Consider the following 18,269-nt stretch of genomic DNA (forward strand, 5'->3'; position numbering starts at 1 on the left):
CTGTTCTGGATAAATGCAGTCAGACAATACGTGGCCTTTTTTGGCTGGCTTCTTTCACTGGGCATAATGTTTTCAAGGTTCATCCGAGTTACGTCAGGAATCAGTTCTTCATTCCTTTTTTTATGACTGAGTAATATTCCATAGTATGGATCTGCCACATTTTGTATGTCCATTTGTCAGTTTATGGACATGTGGGTGGATTCCCCTCTTTGGCTGTTGTGAAGAATGCTGCTTGGTGGCCCAGGTACAAGGTGGTGTTGCCAGCCACCCTCTGCTCGGGTTGGGCCATTGAGTTCTTCCACTGTGTTCTCACAGAGACACTGTGGCCGGCTCCTCCCTGTCCTCCCTCCCCCTCCTTCTTCCTCCTTCTGTCTCCTCCCTCCCCTCCTCCCCCCTCCTCCACCGTTTTTTTGTTCTTCCTTCCTCCCCTTTTCCCTTCCCCACCCACCTCCCTTCCCTTCCTCTTTCCTTCCTCTGTCTCCTCCCTCTCTTTATTCCTGCTCCTTTTCTCCACTTCCACCTCCTCCCCACCTCCTCCTTTCTTCCCCTTCTCTCTCCCCCATCCCTCCTCTCTCTCCCCCTCCCTCCCTCTCCCTTCAGCTCTCTCTACCCTCCTCTTCCCCAGGTGTCCCCTAGGGAATGTGAATCTAGAAGTGATTTCCAGGGAGCTCTCCCAGGCCCTCTCCACAGGGAGGCCTCAGCCTGAGCCTGTCACCCCACCCCCAACCCCAGGGGAGGGAGCAGAAGGGGCAGCCTGACACTTTTAATCCAGCCCCGGGGGAGATGTGGGGACAGGGCCATGCTTAGCTTTGCTTTGGGGCTTTTGAGAACGCACATTTATTTTATGCTCTCGGAATAGAGAATGGAAGTGCAGGTGTAAAACCCAAATGGTACCAGTGATTTTCCTCTTTGACTCCCAGCTATCTCTACCCGTAGCCTCTTCCTAGAGGCTACCGCTGGTACAGTTTTGGGACCTCCTTCCAAAGAGATGTTGTATGTATATCTGAGCATCTCACACACAGATACACACTTGTTTTGAAGGTACTAATGGCAGAATAAGGAGCCCTGGTGTTACAACAGTAAAGCACTCGCCTGCTAACCAGACATTTGGTGGTTTGAACCCACCCAGAAGCTCTGGGGGAGAAAGACTCGGCGACCTCCTCTGGTAAAGATTATAGCCTAGGAAACCCTATGGGACACTTCTGTTCTTTCCTATAGGGTTGCTATGAGTTGGAATTGACTTGACCGGACCCAAAAACAGCAACAACAACACCGACAGTGACAGAATAAGAGGACAGTGGTGGTTCAGTATAGAGCCCTGGTGGTGGTGTGGTTAAGAGCTTGGCTGCTAACCAAAAGGTCGGCAGTTCGAAACCACCAGCCGCTCTTTGGAAACTCTGTTGGGCAGTTTTACTTTGTCCCGAAGGGTCACTATACGTTGGAATTGACTCACCGGCAACAGGTTTGGTTCCGGTTTGGTGGTTCAGTGGTAGAATTCTCACCTTCCATGTGGGAGACTCAGGTGCAATTCCCACCCAGCCAACGCACCTCATGCGCAGCCACTCATCTGTCACTGGAGGCTTGCGTGTTGCTGTGATGCTGAACGACTTTCAGCAGAGCTCCCAAACTAAGACCGGCTAGGAAGAAAGACCTGGCAATCTACTTCCGAAAATCAGCCACTGAAAACTGTCTGGATCACAATGGCCTGATCTGTAACTGATCATGGGGATGGCACAGGATTGGGCAACATTTTGTTCAGCTGTATGTGGGGTCGCCATGAATTAGGGGCTGACTCAACAGCAGCTAACAACCACCACCACCACAACAGGCATGTAGTGTATCTCATTACGGTTTTAATTTCTATTTCTCTGGTGACTAAAGATATTGAACATCTCATTGGCTGATTGGCTGTTTGTGTATCTTCTTCTGTGAAGTGTTCCAATCTTTTTTTCATTTTTAAATTGGGTTGTTGGAGGTCTTACTGAGTTGTAGGATTTCTTTGTATGGTCTGATACATGTTCTTTGTCTGCCATGTGTGTTTTCTCCCAATCTGTGGTTTGCCTGTTTATTATCTTGTACTATCTTTATATGAGCCAAGGGTTTTGTTTTTGTTGAAGTCCAGTTCATCAGTTGGATCCTGTGCTGGGTAAGTATGGCCAAGACCTGTGTTACGTCACTTAGGTGTGGCAGAGATGGCCCCAAGCCACGTCCTGGTTCTCCAGGAGCTGAGAGCACTAAAGCAAGAGAGAAGAAAGTGTTATGAATCCCTAAAATCCATTGCCATCAAGTTAATTCTGACTTACAGCAAACCCTGTAGGACAAAGTAGAACTGTCTCACAGGGTTTCCAGGGCTGTAAATCTTCATGGGAGCTGACTGCCACATCTTTCTCTTGTGGAGCGGCTGGTAGATTCAAACTACTGACCTTTCTGTTAGCAGCTAAGTGCTTAACCTCTGTGCACCACGGCTCCTTCTTATGAGCCCTAAAAAAAAAAAAACCGTTGCCATTGAGTTGATTCAGACTCTGCCTCTCTTTTATAAGGGGACTGTGATGGCATTTTGGGCCCACCCAGATAACTCAGGATAGTTCCCTTTCTCCGGATCCTTAATTTAATCACACCTGCAAAGTCTTTGCCTTATAAGGTAACGTTTACGGAATCCAGGGATCTGTACATGGATTGCTTTTTGGGGATCATTTTTCAGCCTACCACCTAAGGGTCCTTTTAAGAGCAGGGCAGGAGGGTCAAAGGAAAGGCAATGTGACAATGGAAGCCGCAGCCAGGAGAGAGAGAGAGCGCGTTTGGAAGAAGATGCTACATTGCTGGCTTTAAAGATGGAGGAAGGGGCCACAAGCCAAGGAGTGCAGGTGGCCTCTAGAAGCTGAAAAAAGACAAAGAAATGGATTCTCTCCTGTTGTTGTTGTTAGTTGCTGTGGACTTGGGCTCCAACTCATGGTAATCCCGTGTGGGTCAGAGCAGAACTGAGCTTCACAGGGTTTTCATGGTTGTGACCTTTCGGAAGCTAATCTCCAGGCCTTTCTTCTGAGGTGCCTCTAGGTGGATTTCAAACCGCCAACCTTTCGGTTACTAGTTACCACCCAGGGACGCCCCGATTCTTCCTTGGAGCCTCCAAAAGGAATGTATCCCACAGACCCATTTTGGACTTTTGACCTTTGGAACTGATAAAGGCGTAATGACAAATAGCAATAGGAAACTAATATGGCGGGGTATCGGTAGTGGGCCCAAGGTCACCACGTAGTATGATGTGGCTGTGGGTGGGTGTTGGGGTGATAGACTCCAGAGCCCCCTACTTCCCTAAAGCCTCTGTTTGGCCCCAGCTGGTGTTCCCTGGACCTGCCTGGCTCCACATCCTTGCTGACCCCTTCATGTCTAGCAGTCCCTGGCAGCCCAGGGCACTCCTTGGCTGGGAGAGGGATCTTCACCTGCTGTCTTCCCCCATGTGTGGCCCCGTTTTCCAGGTCTGTTTTAAGAGGCCACTCAGAGGGGATTAGGACAAGGACACACGCTACTCCAGCTTGACTCATCTGATCACATCTTCAAAGAAAGACCCTGTTTCCCCAGACAAGGCCATGTTCACAGATACAGGGGATAGGACTTCTCAGCATATCTTTTTTAGGCGACGCAATTCAATCTGTAACAGCAGTCCTGTCCCCCCCCAAAAAAGCTAGAAACCTGGATTGTTTATAAAAGGAAAAAAAAAAAAACTCTCAGTGTCTAACAGTTGGCCCACAACAGTTGTAATTATCGGTAGCTGCTATCTTGTCACCCCCAACTCATGGTGATCCCACGCACAATGGGATCAGACTGTTGTGCTCCAGACGGTTTTCATTGTCTGCTTTTTGGAAGTCAGTCAACCGGCTTTCCTTCCTAGTCCATATTTGCTAGAAGCTCTGCTGAAACCTGCTCAGCATCATAGCAACATGCAAGCCTCCACTGACATATAAGGGGTGACGCTCTTGGGGTGCATTGATTGAAAATCGATCCCGAGTCTCCTGCATGGAAGGCGAGAATTCTACCAGTGAACCTCAAAATAGCTCTACGGAAACCAAAAACCAGTTGATGTCGAGTTGACTCTGACACGTGGTGACCCCATGTGTGCAGAATAGAACTGTGACCTTTCAGAGGTAGATTGCCAGGCCTTTCTTCTGAGGCGTCTCTAGGTGGGTTTGAACCACCAGTCTTTCTGTTAGTACTCCAGTGCGTAACCATTTGCTCTACCCAGGGGCTCCACCGCAGGTATAGGGGCTAGGATTCCAACACATATGTATATTTTTCTATTGTGCTTTACATGCAGGTTTACAGCTCAAATTAGTTTCTCATTACTTAATAGACATATTGCTTTGTGACATTGGTTGTCAATCCCACGACATGTCAACAGTCTCCCCTTCTTGACCTTGCGTTCCCCATTACCAACTTCCCTGTCCCTTCCTGCCGTCTCGTCCTTGCCCCAGGGCTGGTGTGCCCATTTAGTCTCATTTTGTTTCATGGGCCTGTCTAATCTTTGGCTGAATGGTGTACCTCAGGAGTGTCTTCAGTGCTGAATTAAAAGGGTGTCCAGGGGCCATACTCTCAGGGTTTCTCCAGTCTCTGTCAGACCAGTAAGTCTGGTCTTTTTTTGTGAATTAGAATTTTGTTCTACATTTTTCTCCAGCTCTGTCCATGACCTTCTATTGTGATCCCTATCAGAGCAGTCGGTGGTGGTAGCCGGGCACCCTCTAGTTGTGCTGGACTCAGTCTGGTGGAGGCTGTGGTGGTGCCAACACATATTTTGGGGGGACACAGTTTAATCCATAGCAGGTCCCATTGCAGTGTCCCCAGCATCCATCCATGTCTGTCCCTCCTCAATCCGGGGTCGCTCGCGGTGGTGTCACCGAGGTTCCCAGCCTCAGGAACCAGACCCCAGAGGGTGCCCGTGGACAGACAAGCAGGCAAATGCTGTATTCTTTGGCTTTGAGAAGCTTGCACATTAGCTGGAAGAACGAAGCATAAATTTTCATGGTTTTGCTTTCCTCGTGGTGACAATAACAGTTAACATTGATTGAGTGTTTTCCTGTCAGGCTTATGGACTCATTAAATCTTGAAACAGCCTTGTAAGCAGGAGTGATGTGGAGACTGTCTAGCCACCCAGGAACCCGTCAGAACCCAGGTTGGCTGTGCAACACAACACCCATGTGACCGCATGGAACACTGCCCACCTCTGATGCCCATTTTGTGGATATAAAAACTGAGGCACAGGGAGGGGAGGTCAAAAAATCAGTGGGGGTGCAGAGTGTGTTCACACCTGGGCAGCGTAGCCCTAAAGCCTGCTGAACTTTGTATTTTGAAATAACTTCAAATTTTTAGAAAAGTTGCAAGAATAATGTGGCAAACCCTGTATCCGGATTCACCTATTTTGAACATTTTGCCTTTTTGTTTTTCATTCTGTCTGTCTTTTTTCTGTCTACACACACAGACACACAGACACACAGACACACACACACATGGAGCCCTGGTGGCACAGTGGATAAGCGCTTGGCTGCTAATTGAAAGGTCAGCAGTTTGAGCCCACCAGTGGCTTCATGGGAGAAAGATGTGACAGCCTGCTTCTGTAAAGATTATAGCCTCGGAAACCCAATGGGGCAGTTCTCTTCTGTCCTGTACGGTTGCTTTGAGTCGGAATAAACTTGACTACGATAGGTTTGATTTTTTTGTTTATGGTAATTCTATGCTTAACCATTTGAGGAACTGCCAAACTGTTTGCCACAGCTGCTGCCCCATTTTATGTTCCCACCAGCAATGCATGAGGGTTCCAATTTCTCCCCACCCTCACCAATATTTATTAGTTTCCATTTTTCTGACACCATCATGCTTTCATACCCCCTTGATACTTCAGTGTGTATTTCCTAAGAACAAGGCTATTCTCCAGTAACCACAGGATAGTTACCAAATGTACATCGTTGCACGCTAACACAATACCATTATTTAATCTGCTGTTTGTATGCCAGCTTTGTCAGTTGTTCCCAGTAGTGTCTTTTAGAGCTATTTTCTCCCAACACAGGACCCAGCTCACAATCACACTTTACCTTTAATTGTCTCTTCAGTCTCCTGTAGCCTGGAGTGTTTCTCAGCCTTTCTCTGTGTTTTTGTGACAGTGCCTTTTAGTAACATTGCTTTCTTTGTGACATTGCCTTTTTAGAAACGTCTGGACCAGTTGTTTTGTAGAACATCCTTCAGTTTGAGTTTCTCTGATGTTTCCTCTTGATGAGATTCAGGTACTACATCTCTGACCAGGAGCCCTGGTGGCGCAGTGGTTAAGACCTCAGGCCGCCAACCAAAAGGTTAGCGGTTAAATCCGCTAGCTGCTTGTTCCTTGGAATCCCTATGGGGCAGTTCTGCTCTGTCCTGCAGAGTCGCTATGAGTCAGAATTGACTCGATGGCAATGGGTTTGGTTTGGTTTTGGATCCCTGGATCGAATTTTCAGAGCCTGTGTACTTAACCACAGTCCCTGCATGGTGCAAATGATTCATGTGCTCAGCTTCTGACTGAAAAGTTGGCAGTACGCACCCACCCAGAAGCACCTCAGAAAAAAGTCCTGGCAGTTTACTTCGGAAAAGTCAGCCATTGAAAACTTTATGGAGCACGGTTCTTCTCTGCCACACAAGGGGTCACCATGGGTCGAAATCCACTCCATGGCAACTGGTGATGGTTTTTGATGTTCTTAACCACAATGAGGTTCTTCCTTCAGAACAAACACACTCACGGGCTGCTTGTGTCGTTTCTTATCCTGACAGCTGGTTACAGCTGCGACAATCCATTTAGCTGACAATATATGCACTTTTTCATTTGTAATTTCAATAAAGAGTTAAGGAAGAACAGTGTCTTAACATAAAAAAAGTAATACAAGATCATTAGAGGGAACAAAAGAAGAAAAGGGGGTTAAAAAAATTGGAGTATACAAAGTTGAAAAAATGCAGAGAACACAAATGTGACTTGCAATTCCATCAGCCCAGGGTAATGTCACCTTATTAGCATTTCTAGCATTTCAGCTTATTCCTTCTGGTTGGTTTGCTTTCCCCTTCCCTCGGGGCATGAATCAATCATTTACACAGTTGACAGGGGAGACATATTTGAGGAGCCGAAGATAAGAGAAAAAGTCAGGGGAGGTAAAGCTTGGTTGGAAGTCCCTGGGTGGTCCAAATAGTTACTGTGCTTGACTGCTAACTGAAAGGTTGGTGGTTCGGGTCCACTCAGAGATGCCTCAGAAGAAGGGCCTGGCAATCTATTTCCAAAAAATCACCCACTGGAAACCCTGTGGAGCGCGGTTCTACTCTGATACGCATAGGGTTGCCATGAGTCTGAATTGACTTGAAAGCAATTGTTTAAAGCTTAGTTGGGGCCGTTTTGAGTCAGGACTGGCCAGGCAAGTGCATCGTGAGTAGACACTCTTCTGCCCACTGATGGTTTGTGTCCTGGAGCTGGGGTTTCCACGCCACTGTGTGGACAGCACTGGAGTTGCCCGCTGTCCCTGAGGAGGGGCTCGGAAAACTAGGTCGTCAGGGTGAAAAGGCTGGGTCCCTCCGGGAATCATCCCAGATCTCCAGAGCACTTACAAGGAATCACCAGACTCTGGTGACAGAGGCTCTGAATCCAGGTCAGTGGGGTTAGCTCAGCCCAGCACATACCAGGCTGAGCACAGTGTTTCATTTTCCCCCCTGCATTTTGTTTTTTGAAGCCTGTTGTTGCATGCTGTCGAGTTGATTCTAACTCATAGTGACCCATGTGACAGAATAGAACTGCCCCATAGGGTTTTCTTGGCTGAAATGGTAAAGTGTTCAGCTGTTAACTGAAAGGTCAGTAGTTCGAACCCACCAGCTGCTCTGTGGGAGAAAGATGTGGCAGTCTGCTTCCATAAAGAGTTCTACTCTGTGCTATAGAGTCATCCCAAGTCAGAATCGACTTGATGGTACACGACAACAGCAGTCTTTATGGAAGCAGATCACTAGATCTTTCTCCCACAGGACCTCTGGGTGGGTTCGAACTGCCACGTTTCGGTTAACAGCCCAGCGCTTAACCGTTGCACCATTGGGCACCTTCTTGAAGCCTGGACCTGAGGATTTAGGAAAAATAAAACCAAAACCAATTGTCCTCGAATCGACGCCAACTCATGGTGACCGCATGTGTCAGAGCAGAACTGGGCTTCATAGGGCTTTCTTTTCTTTTTAAATTTTATATTGTGAAAAGTAAGTATAACACAACATTTGCCAATTCATCATTTTTTACATGCACAGTTTAGTGACACCAATTACGTCAGTCATGTTGTGCAACCATCAACAGTGTCCGTTGTCAAGTTTCCCATCACCACAAACAGATACTGCTTCCTAAACAATGACTCCCCCTTTCTTCCTCCCTTCCCTGGCAACCACCAATAAACTTTGATCTCTATGCCTTTCCCAATTCTAGACGTTTCATATCAGTGGCATCATACAATATTTGTTCTTTTGTGTCTGACTAATTTCACTCAGCATAATTTCTCTAGATTCATCCGTGTCGTGGCATACATCAGGACTTCATTCCTTTTCGTGGCTGAATAATACTCCACTGTATGGATAGACCACGCTAGGTTTATCCATTCATCCGTTGATGGACACTTGAGTTGTTCCCGCCTTTTGGCTACTGTGAATAGTGCTGCAGTGAACATTGGTGTAGACGTGTTTGTGTGGACATGTGATTTTATTTCTCTTGGGTATATACCTAGGAGCGAAATTGCTGGATCGCGTGGTAACTCTGTTTAACCTTTTGAGGAACTGTGAGACTGTTTTCCACAGCAGCGGTACAATTTTACATTCCCACCAGCAACGGATGAGATGAGAGTCACAGTTAATGTTTTTTGTTGTTTTCAACTTTTTATTGAATTATAACATAAAAAATACATAAGTGTATCTTGATGAATTTTCAGATTGAACACATCCGTGTAACTAGCTCCCAGATAGAAAAACAGAGCATGACCTTCCTCCCCAAAGACCCCTCACGCCCTTTCCAGTCTCTCCACTCCAAGGAAGCCGTTATCCTGTTCTAACTCTGTAGATTAATTTTACTTATGCTTGTACTTAAAAGTTAAATTCATAATAGGACAGCTGTTTCATGCAACATAATGTTTGCCTTGGTTGGTTCCTTTTTCATTGCGGTGTAGTATTCCATTCTGCAGATGTACCACAGTTTATTCTCTCATCAATAAGCATCTGGATGGTTTCAAGCTTAGGGTTGGTTTAGTGGTAGAATTCTTGCCTTCCACACAGGAGACTTGGGTTTAACTCCCAGCCAGTGTACTTCATGTGTAGCCACCACGCATCTGTCAGAGAAGGCTTGTGTTTTGTTGTGATGCTAAACAGGTTTTAGCAGAGTTTCCAGATTAAGATGGACTAGGAAGAAAGTCCTGGCAATCTGTTTTCAATAATCAGCCAGTGAAAACCCAGTGGATCACAACAGTTAAATTCCATTGTGCATGGGTTGCCATGAGTTGGGGACAGACTAGACAGCAGCTAACGACAAAAACAAGTGAACATTCTAGAACTTGTCTTTTGGTCCACATACACCCACTTATTCTTAAGGGTGGAATTATACTGAGAGTAACTCTAGGTCTGTGTGGTTCTAGGCACAACTTAGACTTCCCTCCTTTCTTGGCCTATGTGCACCCCACATCCTGAGTTTTTCTGGAGCTCTTCTTCCTGAGGGAAGACTGAAACCCACTGTCGCAGTCCCTGCTGCTGTTTTAGGAGTCCCTGGGTGGCACAGACAGTTAAGCTCTCGACCGTTAACCAAAAGGTTGGCAGTTCAAACCCACCCAGAGATGCCTCAGAAGAAAAGCCTTGCAATCTGCTTCTGGAAAATCAGCGTTGAAAACCCCGTGGAGCACAGTTCTACCCTGACACACATGGGAGCGCCATGGGCCGGAGTCAGTTTGACGGCAGCCGGTGTGGCTGGTTTTGCTGCTGCTTTCACCCTTATTCTGTTGAATTGAGACATCCTCCCTTCCACAGTGCCCTCACGTGAGCCGTCCATACTGTTAATCTAGCTCTGGAGGTGGCCGCACCATAACATGTCCTCGTCCACACTGATTGGGGGCCCTGTCCCCGGTGTGGAGTGTCCTCTTGGGCTTGAGTGTCCAGACTTGAAGACCATAGCTCCCAGGGGCTGGCGTCACTTCCTAGGGGGTGTTTTGCACGTTTGTCTGGGTGTTTGGAGTCGCTGGTAACTGGGCGGTGCTCCTGTCATTTAGTGGGTGTACTACCCCACATACTACGCATTGCCGTGGAGTTGACTCTGACTCAGCAGCCTTACGGAGCAGAGTGGAACTGCCCCACAGAATTTCCAAGGAGCGCCTGGTGGGTCTGAACTGCCAGCCTTTTGGTTAGCAGCCGTAGCTCTTAGCCACTGCACCCCCAGGGTTTCCTTAGTGGGTGTAGACTAACCGAATTAATTTGTCTCCTGGGTTGGTGTGCAGGGCGGATAAGTTCTTGGGCAGATGCTCCCATCTTCCCTCTCTGTCCCTGCTTTTCTTTTTTTTAAATAACGTTTTATTGTGTTTTTGGTGAAAGTTTACACAGCAAATTAGGTCCCCATTTGACTCGATGGCAACGGCTTGACAATTTCTATACAAATTGTTCAGTGACGTTAGTTACATTTTTCACAATGTGTCACCATTCTCTTTAATTGTGTTCTGGTTGTTCCGTTTTCAGTACTCTACTTTCCCTGCCCCTTCATCTTCTCATCTTTGATTTAAATTAAATATTGCCCTTTTGAACCCATACAGATGGTTTTTGAGTAGAGCACCGATCTAATAGGTAATATCCTTTGTTATGGTGTCACTCAGCTTTTCTGCTAAAAGGTGATCTCGGGGAATAGTTTTGGTTCAAGATTTAAAGAGTGTCTCAGGGCAATAATCTCAGGGAATCCTCTCCTCTAAGGTGTTCCAGTTAGTCTGGCTGTTTTTAAGAATTTGAGTTTTGTTCTACCTTTTTCTTCCATTCTATCCAGGATCATCTATTGTGATCAGATTCGTCAGTGGTGGTAGCTGGGCACCATCTAGTTCTTCTGGCCTCTGGGTAATTGAGGTCGTGGCTTGTGTAGGCCGTCAGCCTTGTAGACTTGTCTCTTCTCTGAGATTTGGGTTATCTTCTTACTCTTTTGCTCCTGAGGAGTAGAGACCAATAGTTCTATCTTATATGTCCCTGCTTTTCTGTTTCTCTGTCTCCCTCTTCCTTTTGTGTCTTTTCTCTGTCTCTCTCTGAACTGCTCTTTCCCCTTGGCATCTCTGCCCCTATCAGCACCTGTGCTCAGTTCCCCTTTCTCCCAACTAGCTTTCTGTGCTGATGCCCAACTTCACCACTTCCCCCCATTAAAAAAAAAAAAAAGTTGCCATCAAGTTGATGCTGATTCATGGCAACCTCATGTGTTAAAGAGTGGAACTGCTTTTAGGGTTTTCTTGGCTGTAATCTTTACAGAAACAGATCACCAGGCCTTTCTTCCATGGAGCTGCTGAGTGGGTTTGAACAGCCAACCTTTAGGTTAGTAGTTGAGTGCAAAGCATTTGCGCCATCGAGGTACCACCCTCTCGCATAGATTGGGCTTATCTGGCTGTGACCCATCCCCAGTGACCTTTCACCTCTGCTCCCGCCTCCAGCTGATAAGTTCTCTTTGAGTCCCTTGAGTCGCACTCTCATTTGAGTGGCAGGCTTGCCTGTTCTGAGCCTGACCCCAAGTGTCACTGGTCACCCCATAGAATTGTCCCCACATACCCTCCCTCCTCCCCACCCACCCATGAATATTGGATCAATCTCTATCCCTGTTCAGCATCAACAGTAGCCCCTGAGAACTGTCCCCTTCAATCATCCAGCCAATGTTTACACATGAATAAAACAGATAGAAACCTGGAGCATACCTCCTTGTGGGGAAGGCAGGCAGTAGCCAAAATAAAGCCCATTTATGGCATGTCAGATAGAGATCCCTGCTTTGAAGAAAAGCAAAGCAGGAGAGGGGGATAGAAGTGGGGGGGGGGGCATTGTAATTGTAGATGTTGTTATTGTTAGGTGCCTTTAAGTCAATTCAGACTCATAGTGACCCCACGTGACTGAGTAGAACTGTCCCAAAGGATTTTCTAGGCTGTGATCTTCATAGAAGGAGCCCTGGTAGCATAGTGGTTAAGTGCTTGGCTGCTAACCAAAAGATCAGAGGTTCAAACCCACCATCTGCACCACGGAAGAAAGATGTAGCAGTCTGTTTCGGTAAAGATTACAGCCTTGGAAGCCCTATGGGGCAATTTTTCCTTGTCCTATAGGGTCACTATCGAGTCAGAATAAACTCAATGGCAACAGGTTAACGAGTTAATCTTTACAGGAACAGATCACCAAGTCTTTCTTTGCCAGAACCACTAAGTGGGTTCGAACTGCCAGCCTTTTAGTTAGCAGCCAAGCCCTTGACCATTGTACCACCAGGGCTCCTTGTAGTTGTAGACAGAATTGAGTTAAGCCTCCTTGACCTGGTAACAATTGAGAGAAGGAGGTAAGGACAAAAGCAAACCAGGCAGAGGGAACTGTACGTACAAAGGTCCTGAGGCAGGCACATGCCTGGTGTGTTGGAGGAAAAGCCAGGAGGCAGTGTGGCTGGAGGGGAGTGAGCAAGGGGGAGGGGGTAGAGATGAAGACAGGGAGGGAATGGGGTGGTCTTAGGGAGAACTTTGGCTTAGACTCTGAGTGAGATGGGAGCCACAGGAGAGCTTGGAACCAAGAAGAGGTGTGAGGTGACTCAGATGTTGATAGGATTCCTCTGGCTCTTGTGTAGGGACGAGACTGTAGGAGACTGAGGACAGAATCCCGGGGACAGGAGGAACAGATCTGTGTAGGACCACACAGGAAAGCCAAGGCCACACTGCACTGCTTTGGAGCCCTGTGGGGCAGGCAGGCCTGTCTTCGTTTCCTAGTGCTGCTATAACAGAAATATCACAAGTGGGTGGCTTTTATAATCAAATTTATTTTCTCACAGTTAAGGAGGCTACAAGTCCTAATTTAGGGCACCAGCTCGAGGAGAAGACTCTCTCTGATGGTTTTGGTCCTTGTCTCTTCAGCTTCTGTGCTTTGGCTCCTTGGTGATCTTCTTGTGGCATCTGTCTTCCCCCATCTCTGCTTGCCTAATGGGATCTTTTTATATCTCAAAAGAAATAGACTCAAGACACTCCCTACACTATTACTGCCTTATTAACATAACAAAGGAAACTCGTTCACAAATGGGATTATAACCACAGGTGTAAAACCCTTTGCCATCAAGTGAATTCCTATTCAAATAGATCCTGTAGGACAAAGTAGAACTGCCCCATAGGGTTTCCAAGGCTGTCGTCTTTATGGAAGTAGACTGCCACATCTTTCTCCTATGGAGCAGCTGGTGGGTTTGAACCTCTGACCTTTCAGTTAGCATCCGGGCACTTAACCACTGCACCACCAGGGCTCCAACCACAGGTATAGGGGTTAGAATTTCCAAAGAATATTTTTGGGGGACACAATTCAATCTGTAAACAGGTACCTGAGACATGTCTACTCCACCAGCCAGACCCTCACAGCCCCTCTCAGGAGACAGCAGGCCAAATCTGCATCTCCAACACTTTATTCTTTAGGTTCCCTGAAGACTTACTGAGTTTTTATTTTTAAAATAAACTTTTTTATTTTGCAATCATTTTAGATTTCCAGAAATATTGCAAAGATAGCACAGTGTTCTGGTATACCCCGTACCTAGCTTCCCCTAATGTTCACATCATATATTATTGTCATTAGATGCCGTTGAGTCAATTCTGACTCATGGTGACCCCATATATTACTGTCTTAGTCTGGGTTCTCTAGAGGAGCAAAACCAGTGAAACATATGTAGATGTATATATAGATTTACTTCAAGGAAATGGCTCATGCAGTTGTAGGGGCTGGCAAGTCTCAAATCTGTGGGTCAGGCAATAGGCTGATGACCCTTGCTGGCTCAGGTGGTCGCGGGGGCTGACTAGCTGAAAACCTGCATATCAGGTGACAGGCTGGAGGCCCCTGCTGCTGGCTTATGTCCCAGGAACTGGGGTCAGACGCCAAGAAGATTATAGGATCAAAAAGAGATCGAACTGTGCCAGAACATCCATTTATATCATGGATGCAAGCCACACCCGCAAAGAAACTCCTCTTCTAATTGACTGGCTGCTCACATCAGATCAAAAAATGGGAGGTGATTACATAGTGTCTGCCAAACCACCGAGAATCGTAGCCTAGCCAAGCTGACTCATAACGTTAACCATCACAGTTACCATGGAACATTTGCACCAACTAAGAAACTCACACGTTATGTTACTATCAGCCAAGCTCCATACTTCACTCAGATGTCCTCAGCTTTTCCAATGGCTTTTTCTGTCCCAGGCTCCCATCCAGGACACCACATCACATTTAGTTGTCTTGTCTCCTTAGTCTCTTCTGCTCTGTGACAGTTTCTCAGTCTTTTCGTGTTTTAATAGTTTAGAGGAGTACTTGTCAAGTGTCCTGCAGAAATGCCCCCTGAATTTGAGCCAACACTTGTGTTGTTGTTGTTATTGTTTTTTGCCTTTTCTTGCCTTTTTTTGTAAGTGAAGTCATATAATATTTGTCCTTTTGTGACCAACTTACCTTGCTCAGCATAATGTGTTCAGGCTTCATGCATATTGTAGCACGCATCAGTACTTCATTTCTCCTACTGGCTGAGTAGTAGTCCATTGTATGTATGGACCACATTTTGCTTATGCATTCATCTGTTGATGGGCATTTAGGTTGTTTCTACCTTTTGGCTATCGTGAATAGTGCTGCAACGAACATTGGCGTGCAAGTCTCTGAGTCTCTGCTTTCAAGTCTTTTGGGTATATACCTAGGAGTGGAATTGCAGGGTCATATGGTAGTTCTATTTTTAGTGTTTTGAGGACCTGCCACAATGTCTTCCACAGTGGCTGTACGTACCATTTCGTACCCCTACCAGCAACAGATAAGGGTTCCGATTGCCCCACATCCTCACCAACATTTGTTATTTTCTGTTTTTTATCTTAGCCATCCTAGTGTGAGTGAAATGGTATCTCATTGTAGTTTTGATTTTCTTCTCTCTGATGGCTAATGGGTTAAGCATCTTGTCATGTTTTTGGTGGCCAATTGAATGTCTTCTTTGGTGAAATGTCTATTCAAGACCTTTGCCCATTTTATGATTGGGTTATTCGTCTTTTTTTTTATTAAGTTGTTGAAGACCAACACTTATTTTGTTAATAAACCTTTTTTTCTTTAATTTTATTGTGGTAATGAAAAGTTTGCCATTTTAACTATCTTTTAATGGACAGTTCAGTGATGTTAACTACTTTCACCATGTTGTGCTATTATCACCAATATCAACTCAATGGCGACTGGTTTTATATTTTTGAGTAATGCTCTTTGTACTGAAAAAAGAAAACCTTTGGCCAACTTTCTGCCAGTTCTGTTGAAGACATCACTGTTTTTACTTTGTAATGTGGTTTCATAGAACTCATAATAGGGGAATAGAATCATTAGCTTTATGTCTATTTTCTACTTACATTATTAATATATATTTTTCTTTTTATTGAGGTAAAATTCATGTAACGTAAAATTAACCCTCTTAACATCAAATTGGAGTTCCTGGGTGGCGCAAAAATTTCTGCAAGTGCTCAACTACTGGCCGAAAGGTTGGAGGTTCGAACTCATCCAGAGGCACTGCAGAAGAAAGGCCTGGCAATCTGCTTCCAAAAAGTCACAACCTTGAAAACCCTATGGAGCAGTTCTGCTCTGCACACATGGGGTCATCATGAGTCGGAACTGACAGCAACCAGCAACAACCAAATCCATTGCAGTCGTGTTGATTCTGACTCATAGTGACCCTATAGGACAGGTAGAACTGCCCCATAGGGTTTCCAAGGCTGTAATCTTTACAGAAGCAGACTACCACATCTTTCTCCTGTGGAGCTCAGGTGCGTTGCAACCACTGACCTTTTGGATAGCAGCCAAATGCTTAACCACCGTGCCACCCGGGCTTCTTCCAACAACAACATCAAATTAACCATTTTAAAGTGTACACTACACAATCCTAGGTGTGCCATTCCCAATTTAGGACTCTGTAACTTTGTATATGCATGACCACAATTTTCTAGCAGATGGCAGTAATGGGTCACGAGAAAGGGGCACCTGTTCCTAGTTCCATAAAAGTGCCATATGGGCTTACAGCGGCCCCTACTAAATAAATAAGAAAAATGTTTCTTCTGATGTAGACAGAAAGTCAGCTACACACACCTAGCCTGCCTGAGTTCAGACCTTGCTCTGATACCAACCACCTCTATGACCTCAGGCAAGTTACTTCACCTCTTGGTGCCTCAGTGTCCACCTCTCACGGTAACTATCTCAACTTCATGGCATTTCGTACATTCACGGTGTTGTGCAGCCACCATTACTGCCTAGTTTTGGAACATTTTCATCACTCCAGAAAGAAACCCTGTACCCATTAAGCAGTCGCTCCCCACCCCACTGCAATCCCCAGGCAACCACTAATCTACCTTCTGACTTGGTGGATTTGCCCATTGTGTATATTTCATTTAAATGGAATCATATCCTATGTGACCTTTTGAGTCTGTACATTATTACTGTTAACTTTAATACAGGCAGTACCTGGGTTCCGAACAAGTATGTCTTTAAATCGAATTTGTAGGTTAGTAGGAACAGGTACATATGGCTCTTTTTATTTTACCTTCCTGTGCATTTAAAACACTTTAACACTTCAAAACCGTGCATCGTTTTCATGAGTATCCCAAGGTAGTATGTGTGTTCATTATTACAAATCACTGTATTTAACTCAAATTTTTAATACAATAGGCTTTATGGTAGTCCCTTAAGTACGAGTTATCCGTAAGTCAGACGTTTGTAACCGGGGAACTTACTATAATAGGCTTTATGGTAGTCCGTTTTTAAATACAAAAAAAAAAAAAAGTTGCCATTGAGTTAATTCCAACTCATTGCAGCTCTGTAGGACAGAGTAGAACTGCCCCATAGGGTTTCCAAGGAATGCCTGGTGGATTCGAACTGCTGACCTTTTAGTCAGCAGCTGTAGCTCTTAACCACTAAGCCCCCAGGGTTTCCAAATACAAGTTGTCCAGAAGTGGGATATTTGTAACCCGGGAACTGACTATATAATAGGCTTTATGGTACTCTGACCTTAAGTGCAAGTTGTCTGTAAATTGGACATTCATAATCTAGCGGGTGCCTATATTTAGGTTTCCTTGTAAGCACTTTTTAAAACCATCCGTTTTGTGAGGATTTGTTTAGTTAAAAATTGATAATAATATATAGGCCAGTTTTTAATCAAACACTCAAAAAATGGAAATGTGTTGTCAGAGGAGTGTCACTGCCTCTGCGTTGGGGACCCCGTGCCCTTTCTCTAGGATACCTTACCTTCCTGCCCAGCCTGTCACCTTCTGGCCAACATGAGTCCATGTATTGATTCCCTGTCCAGCTGAATTTGTTGTATCTCTGAGATTAGAAGGTAAATAGAAATGTTCTCCTTGTGGGATAGATTACAGGGCCCAGGATAAGAGCCAGGCAGGTATGGACGTCCAGTGTGTGATTGGTGGGGAAAGATGAGGCTCTTAGTAAACGGAGCTGGGGACAAAAAATAAAAAATCATCCGTATGGAAAGAGAGGAAATCAGATCCCTACCTCTCATCATAGGAGTCCCCAGGCGGCACAGACAATTAAGTCCTCAACTACTAGCCAAAAGGTTGGCGGTTCATACCCACCCAGAGGGGCCTCGGAAGACAGGCCTGGTGATCTGCTTCTGAGAGGTCACACCCTTGAAAACCGTCTGGAGCAGTTCTGCTCCACACACATGGGATCTCCAAGAGTCGGAATCCACTCGAGGGGAACCTCACAACACATACCAAAGTCACCTCTGGATAGCTTAAGGATTCCAAGTCAAATATGGATTTGTGGTCTCTTCTCAGACTTTGAGGTAGGGACAGACTCTGAAACAAGGCACGAAGTGTTAGCAACGCGGGGATGGTTTGGAAGACTTGCGTGTCACCTGGGTGTGTACACCCTACTCCAGAAATTTCTCTTTTTCTCTGAGGGTCTGAGCAGCCCTCCCTGCTTTGCTTGGGGTGCTGGTCCTTCTCTTTCATTTTCAGTGTATTTTTATTGTGGTGGAATACAGATAACAAAGCGTTTGCTGTCTCAACATT

General features: G+C 45.7%; 1 protein-coding gene and 1 long non-coding RNA gene across 5 annotated transcripts in view; one reads left to right on the forward strand and one right to left on the reverse strand.

Annotated features, from left to right (window-relative positions):
• LOC135232794 (uncharacterized) overlaps window positions 1-2,413 on the reverse strand; it is a 20,528-nt gene extending 18,115 nt beyond the window's left edge. The window contains exon 1 of one of the 3 annotated variants that reach the window (XR_010323352.1): window positions 1-160. This is a non-coding gene — a long non-coding RNA (uncharacterized LOC135232794). The other 2 variants (XR_010323351.1, XR_010323350.1) reach the window with 2 other exon arrangements.
• Window positions 1-18,269, forward strand: part of BICRA (BRD4 interacting chromatin remodeling complex associated protein) — a 97,962-nt gene that overhangs the window by 31,335 nt on the left and 48,358 nt on the right. Inside the window, exon 1 of one of the 2 annotated variants that reach the window (XM_064293920.1) lies at window positions 268-18,269. This exon is cut by the window's right edge and continues 15,066 nt beyond it. The exons of the other annotated variant lie outside the window; for it this stretch is intronic. The gene's annotated coding sequence lies outside the window, so the exon portion shown is untranslated. Of the gene's footprint in view, window positions 1-267 lie in introns of those variants that run through there. 2 annotated transcript variants of the gene reach the window in all.

Source organism: Loxodonta africana, chromosome 11 (assembly GCF_030014295.1).
Source record: "Loxodonta africana isolate mLoxAfr1 chromosome 11, mLoxAfr1.hap2, whole genome shotgun sequence".
NCBI lineage: Eukaryota > Metazoa > Chordata > Mammalia > Proboscidea > Elephantidae > Loxodonta > Loxodonta africana.